Source organism: Aptenodytes patagonicus, chromosome 8 (genome assembly GCF_965638725.1).
Source record: "Aptenodytes patagonicus chromosome 8, bAptPat1.pri.cur, whole genome shotgun sequence".
Taxonomy (NCBI): domain Eukaryota; kingdom Metazoa; phylum Chordata; class Aves; order Sphenisciformes; family Spheniscidae; genus Aptenodytes; species Aptenodytes patagonicus.
Window position 1 is genome coordinate 7,795,796 of NC_134956.1, and position 7,603 is coordinate 7,803,398.

At 46.7% G+C, this 7,603-nt stretch overlaps 1 protein-coding gene across 2 annotated transcripts in view; it reads right to left on the reverse strand.

Moving 5' to 3' along the window:
* The window catches only part of LOC143164076 (uncharacterized), a 118,982-nt gene extending 112,226 nt beyond the window's left edge, over positions 1-6,756 (reverse strand). For both annotated transcript variants that reach the window (XR_012996020.1, XM_076346188.1), the window contains exons 1-2: positions 6,698-6,756; positions 5,587-5,716 (exon numbers count right to left, since the gene is read on the reverse strand). The gene's annotated coding sequence lies outside the window, so the exon portion shown is untranslated. The remainder of the gene's footprint in view (positions 1-5,586; positions 5,717-6,697) is intronic.
* Positions 6,757-7,603: the final 847 nt, after the last annotated feature.

Below are 7,603 nucleotides of genomic sequence, written 5' to 3' on the forward strand. Positions count from 1 at the left end.
ACCTTCTGTTTGGGGGAGCTGGACTTTTCCCTTCAGTTTTCATCAAAGGCAGAGTTAAACTCAGCTCAAGGTAGGTAGAAACAGGCAGAGCTTTATTTCAAACATGCCTCAGTTGCTCAGTGCAGTACAACTGCAAGAACTGGGAGGAAGAAGGAAAAAAAAAAAAGGCTTTGTGGTTAATTATGAGTATTCTAACATGGTAAGAAATAAGGCAGCAAGAATGGCAGAGATAATTACTCTATGAGCTGCATTTCCCTTTTGGACAGGAGATAATGAGATATCCTTTGCTATGCAGAAGAGCCTCCTAGCAGAGCAAAGGCAAAGGCTGGCAAAGGGCGAGCGAGTTGGAGCTGCAGAAACCCACTGCCCCCTTACCAGTGTTGGCCAACAGGGCCAAGCTTTCCTAGCAATGGGAGGACAGAAAACAAAATTAACTGACTCCTGGGAAAGAAAATAGTTTTCCCTCTCCTTGGGCACTACCTGGCCACTCCTCAGGATCCCCGACCTGCGCAGCTGCCCCAGGTTTCCACAGATGTCACAGATGTGTCCTGCTTGGCAGGGCCCTTGGCCCAGGGAGTGATGCAGAGGGGACAAGTGCACTCTGCTGCACTTCTTGAAGCCTGGGCAGGCAGAAATGAGCTGCTCATGCTGGGAAGCCCCAGCAAACTCCAGGGAAATGCACAGAATTGCACAAAGCTGTTTGGAAAGAACCACAGCAAAGCAGCCTGCAGCCCAGTGGAGATTATCCTAAATCCCTTGGCTTCAGTGAGCCGGGGACCTGTCCCCTCTGAGAGAGGTCTGCTCTTCAGTACTCAAGCCCCCAGGAGCACTTACAAGTGCTGCAGCCTTGCAAGGCCTGCAAAGTATTCAGCTGCCCATGGAAAAGGCTCAATGTGGGAACATTAAAATAAACCCCCAAAACTATGTGAGCAAAGTCATCATCAGGTACATGGTTACTCTAGCCAGCGAGGATGGAGAAGCCTCCTTTTGCAGAGAGCTGCAGACAGAAAGCATTGCTGGTATGCTGCCTTGCAAGTCCAAGTTAGTCCTGGAGCTGACAGGGCAGCGGGATGGTTTCCTCTTGTTTATCTACGTCTTGAGTCCATCCCAGTACCTCTTCCCCAAGAGCTCCTTTGCTGATCAAGCGAAGTTTCAACTAATGAGACTATTTTTAGCACCAATTGCTAGGAGAAGCTGAACCTTTTAACAAAGCCTCCTCAACACTGTAACGAGCACATTATTGCTGAGGGGAAAGAAAAAAGCTGGGGGTGGGCCTGTATCTAGGTCAGCATCAATCTCTCTATGTCACCTATAGCCTTGTTTTATGGGAAGCGTATGGATAATAAATGGTGATCACGGAAAGTGGAGGGGAAGAGGCAATCCTGAGAAATTTATAGATAGGAGAGAAATCACGTTAATAGGAGATAATACAGAGCTGCAAAACTGTTATAAAAAAAGGCATTAGAAGAGCTCTGTAATTGGGGTTATTAGACACAACTACATGAGGCTTTTTTTTCCTTTTTGGGTGCATGTCACTGTGATGGATGTCACTTTCGATAGTGATAATAACAGTAAAATATCCATGTTAAAGCTAAGTACATTAACTTTTATATTGGTGTAATTTACGGCATTATGAGTTCCCATCATTCAGGAGCAAAAGACAAAATGTTCTTCCTTACGACATTGATAACCATGAATACACTTTACAGGAAGAAGTGTTTCTTTAAATATCTATTATATGTTAAATAATTCTTTTAACTTTCCATTACTCTTTTTAGGAGAGACAAGGAGCAGGAGAAAGGGGTAAGCTATTCATATTGCTAACATACATCATGAGCTGGATTTGCCATTGCTCTGTATCTGGTGAAGTCATTCACAGCTGCTTTTCCCGCCATACATACAAGAGATGAGTTTGCTACACGGAAAGGGGCAGAATGGACTGGACAGTAGCTACTATTTTTTAAAAACTACACATGCATCAATATGATACTGAAGGTAACATCAAGTGTCACTCACTTGCCAAAAGAAAAAAAAAAAAAAGAAAAAAGGATTCTCCAGTAGAGAATCTGCTTGCAGCACTGCGCTGATTTACAATGTGGTTCAGTAACAGAAAGGTGGAGTCCCTATCCCTCAAAGTTGAAACGATGCTGTACCTGCTACACCATTGCAGCCACATGCACTTTAGGCACTTAGAGTTAAAAATAAAACAAGTCAAGCCTCAACTTGTTTCTATTTGTTCTCCATTGCAGAAGCTAAATGACTGCTAAAGGAACAAACTTGGTCATTCCCAGGCTGTAAGTAGAAATCACAGTGGCATCAACAACACAAGCATTAGGTCAGGCTTAGGCTCCACGAGGAAGCGGGGAGGAAGCTGGCCGATGGCAGAGCCTTTGGCTCCAGCAACAGGAAAGCTAAGGTCTGCTCTCCTGCTGCCTCCCCAAGCACCTCAACGCCCTTGGACAAGTCACTCCTTTGACTACTCTTTCCTAAAAGTGAACACCTCCAGCTAAGCACCACATTGTACAGGAACAAGCACAATGAGGCCTTGAGGGACTGCAGCAAGAATCCTTCCTGCTTCAAGACAAATTAGTTTCAAGATGGTGCAGAGCTCTAAAGCAGACCAAGCTACCCATATCAAGGGCAAAAGCACTCTGATAGAATCTACTTCAAAACTGCGTAGAAGAGGACTTGATACCACTGTGATTTCAAAAATGGAGTGGGCATCCAGGGGCTGAGCTATAGCAAGTTTTAATACTATCTAAAAATCACAAAAGGAGGAAATTTTCCTTCTTCCTACAAGTCATATATGCAATATATGCAATACAATGCAAGCATCGCTATTTAGGTAGGCTCCTGCTTTCAATCACTCCTAGCCTCTCTTAGCCAAGAGCCCATGTCCATAACAGTGATGAGACCTAACAACTCCCTCCAATCACTGTATTCCTCAGGGCCAAGGGGTCTGTAGGGCACTGAACATGAAGATAGTTCTGCTCACTTTCAGTTTTGTTTGTGAAATCAATCAGTTCGCTTGCGTCCAAAAGGCAGACCTTCCCACCAGCTCTCACAGCATGAACACAAAAAACCCAAACAGGGTTGTGTGTAGCACAAGGAACAGACACTGAGAAATGCAATCAGCTCCCCCAAGCTGCACTTTCAAATTGCAAATTACAGAATAGCTTCAATGTTAAGAAAGGATTAAACAACTCTGGTTTGTTTCCAAAACAAAACACTGCAGTGTGGCATTACTGAACACCATCCCACCCAAATGGAATTTGATACTTCACTCAAGCCCAAACATTTTTCTTCCATGTGTTCAGCTGATTGAGGATTCAACTGTTTATGCCTTACTATGTGCTGGTTTGGGGTTGGTTTTTTCCCCCTCTTAACAGTAACTGCGTTTGACCAAAGTGACTCTTGCCTACACACATAAAAAAGGCTTGAGCTGGCACCTCAGAAGCGAGACAAGGCAAACAGGAGGATTCTCTCCCTCCTTCACCTTTGAGCTAGACAAGCTAACACTTACTGAAGACCCTGACTTTTCTTTCCTTGTTCCTCACTTTGTGAGCCAGACTCCCCTCTCCCCACTGCACAGTCTGCAGACTGCACAGTTGCCTCTCTAAAAGGTAGAAGCATCTTCCTGTTGGCTTCACTGGTGTTATCCACCCTAGCTCTGCGGTACTGGACTTAAGATATCTAAAGCTACCTGCCATCTCCCTGCCTTCTACTGTTTCTTTCACAATGGTTAGTCTGCTGAGACAAATATTTACTTTGCATTTGAGAAAAGGTCATTGACTGGTGGTGTAAACCACTCTCCCCCGAGACAACAGGAATGGGAGTCAGATCCTAAAAGAGAAGTCAGCCTGGAGTCTTTTTCCTCCTCCCCTGCTTCCTCCCACATCCCATTCAGATGGCATGAAAAGGCTCTCAGTGGCTCCAAGTCCAAAGAAAGAAGGACATATTTCATGTTCCTCATGAAATCTACCTCCATCGGTCCCTTGTTCAGCTCTCAGCAGGAAGCAGGGCTCGCCCTAAATAGAACCGAGGTGGGAAACAAAACAGGAAGATTCATTTCCTGTAGCACCACGGGGCTGGCAGGAGCAGTTCCCTGTCCTCAGTGTGGTTTCCGAGGACAGTCCTCCAAGGCGGCACAAGCAAACACATGAACTGGAACAGGGGCCAGTTGTACTTGACTGGCCTCGCCTTTGAAATACACTTTGTTAGGTGTGCTCCTTATACCCAGCTGTAGAAGCAGTGACACAAGGGCACATCAGCTGCATCACAGTGCTGCAGCACAGCAGGGGATGCAGGATATGAAACGAGTTTGGCAGCGTAACGCTCGATCAAAGGAAGCAATGCACTCTCCTGTGCACAACAGTGTTTTGTGTTGATTTCAAGTTCGCTTTTTACCAGCAACTTGGTGGTTCCTATGCGGTTTCATGTAGACAAAGAACAAAAGGGCATAGACACTATAATTTCAATGAAAAAAATCTCCCACTCAAAGGCAAGGAACAACAAAGTTAATAAACTATGTAATTACAATCCCAGAGTACATATCTGTCTGTACAAAATACCCCCTAGTATAGTGACCAGCCACACAGAAAACCTGTATCCTGCAAATGCAACTGCCCAAGTAACATCAAGCCTAATTCAAAGGCCATTAAACAGAATGTGAGCCTGGCTGTTGGTTTCAGTAGCTTTGGACCAAGCCATGTGAGCACATGAATAGTTTCATCATTTCTTTGCTTGCATAGGGATATATCTGTCCATTCAGAGCAGCGACAGCTGTTTAACATGGAGCAGTGGTTGGAAAGAGCAAACATATTAGGGAGGAGGGTGACTGAAAGAACATATGCTTGGAACAGGGGGAGAAAAGGGGAATTTTTACACAGATGAAGATCGCTGGTATATAGATCCCTATCTGGCTTTAAATGACTGACTGCACAACTGCAGCAGCACAGCTTCAGCGTGTGCAGTTCTTCCTGCCTCAGATCCTAAAGATGAGGTTTCACACAATGGTTGGTTTAAACTAAGACCTCATTTCATTTCACCCCCCTACTCCCCACAGCACCGCCTCACTCTTGCCCTGGGCCAGCTGCAACATTGGTCTGATCCCCTGGGGAACCGCTTCATCTCAAAAAGACAGCAGCAAATAAGCTATTAGGGAAAGAAACAGTTGTGGTTTTTGGCTGAGTGTGAGCAAAGCCAATTCACAGACAGGTAGGTGAGTAAACAAGTTGTTTGCTTTTTGCAAGGTAAAGCAGAGTTCTGCAGAAAGCACCAAACTTCATTCATTCACCTCCAGAGTCATCCATCCTCCCTGCTGCTCACGGAGGGTTTTGCACATGCACAAAGAAGGGATACTATATATAACAATCTGTTGAGGAAAACATGATACACTGACTTCAAACACGAAAAAAGAGTGAATTGTGGCTGGGTCAGGACTTGCAGTTACTTTGATGCCTTCATGGTCACCAAACATGGTATGTCAGGCAGGTCATATTCCCTGCTCAGTGCTCAAGTCAGTCCCTCTCCTCTTCCAAGAGGCTCACAGTCACTAATGGTTATTCCTTTCCATAGAGCACTTACCAGCAACTCCGAGAGACTGCACCACTGCCTTGCAGGGGTCCCATCATGTCTTGCTTGCAGCCAGCTCAGTTGTACATGAGAAGGATGAAAAGGTGGGTTGGCTCATTGTGCAGTCACTTTATCCAGGGGCCTGCAAGACCAAGAGGTCAGGGAGTGCAGAGAAAGGACTGGGAAGCTAGGGAAGTTGCCAGAATTAAAAGATTAAGGAAACAAAGTTGCCACTACAATCATCTGTTGCAAGGTAGAGCCCCCGTAGCGAGCTGTCTCTGTGCAACAAGAGGACAGGGGACACAGGAAGGCAAGTACTTGGCCCTTGCTTTCCTTCAGGTCCCTAATCCAGCACAAATGCGTTTGGGGATTTATGGGGTTTTGGAAGCTTCCAGCAAAGCTCAGGGCCTGTTCCTTGGGTTATTGTTTTCCCATCTGTTTCTCTTCATTTTATTCCATCACAGAGGCCCCATCGTGGGACACAAGAATGTGACCGGAACAATAGGCAGAACTTGCTGCCTCCAGGACTGCAGCGAGGGCAGAGCCGCCATTGCAGGATGAGAGCCAGCGGAGTCTATATTTAGCCCTTTCTTGCTTATTCCAGATCACATTCGCACCCCGCACTCAAGAAGTCAGGAGGCTTTCACCACACCACTGTCCCCGAGCACTGCACATCCAGCAGGGCCCCTGAACATAAAACATCAATTTCCCTTCTAATAAACGCCAACAGGAAGACTTCCTGCTCCCCCCTCCCCTTTCCAAATCCCTATTTTGACAGACTTTTTTCTTCATATGAGCAAGCTAAACAAAACCATATTCTCCTCTGCAAGGCTGGCGGCCTTGGAGCAGCACCAGGACTCCGCAGCTTGGACAGCGCAGCACTGCCTGTCGGAGCAGGGCCCTGCAGAGAGGCAGAAATGGGTGAGCTCGTTTCCCCCCCGTGTTTGAACCTGAGCTAAACTCACCAACCCACAGAGGCTTGCCCCAAGCCCCACACCCCAACACCTGAGGGCAGGGCAGCTCTGACCGCAGTGCCATTTAGCCCTTAACTCATTTACACCATCAAGGTGAGGGGATCCTGCAGAGCAAGAGGAAAACCCATCATGTTTCCAGAAACACTTACCTAAGAGCTGTGCTGCTTGAAAATAGTTCAATGATGGACAAGTCCACTTTCTGCCGCTTCCACAAGGGTTGTAGATTAGGACCACTCTGCACTTCATCTCTCCAGTTCTACCAAAGTTCTACCAAAGGCTGCTGGAGTCCCAGGGAGAGGTTTGAGCACACAGATGCCCTCCTGGGCATCTTGCTGCCATCCATATTACTCCCCCTTTGTACCAATAGGTTTCCACACCCTGCCTTTTCTCCTGTAGGCATTCCTACCACTGCCAGCTCCCCATTCCTTCTGGAAGCCCTCACACTCTAAGGATCATGTCCAGGAGAGAAGGCTGATGCTGGATGGGATGTAACAATATTTTTTTTTTTCCCCTTTAAAGTATGTCTGTCCCCAGAACATTAGTGGTACCTAGCAGTGCCCAAGCATGGATGGAGAAGTTATACCTTCTGGTAGCATCACAAACCATGCCACTAATTTGCTTTGTGGCCTCAAACTTGTTGCAGGTTAAATTTTCCTCCCTGAGGTATTTGCTTCCAAGGGCTGCTCTGAGGTAGGGGTGTCTGATGAGCGTTTGGAGAGGCCTGGACAAAAGCAGCATAGTTAAGAGGCTGAGCAGATTGTCTTCCTGAAGCTTGGAATCAGCCCTGTTCCTGTTGTGCTCACTGAACACCTTTGCACTGCCAGCACAGGCATGTCGGCTGCATTCATCTGCCATGCAAATCCCTTCTCCTTTACTTCTTTTGTGTCCTGGAGCCTGGCTTCCCTCCATTTGTACCGAGGAGGCAGTGCCCGGTCAGCTCTCTGAACAACTAGCACATGCCAGCAAGCTGTAAATGAGTCCTGTGTGCCCAGCAAGTCTGAAAGGAAGGGAACGCTTTCCATCTGGCATTCCTGCAGGTCTTGAGACAGCGGCTA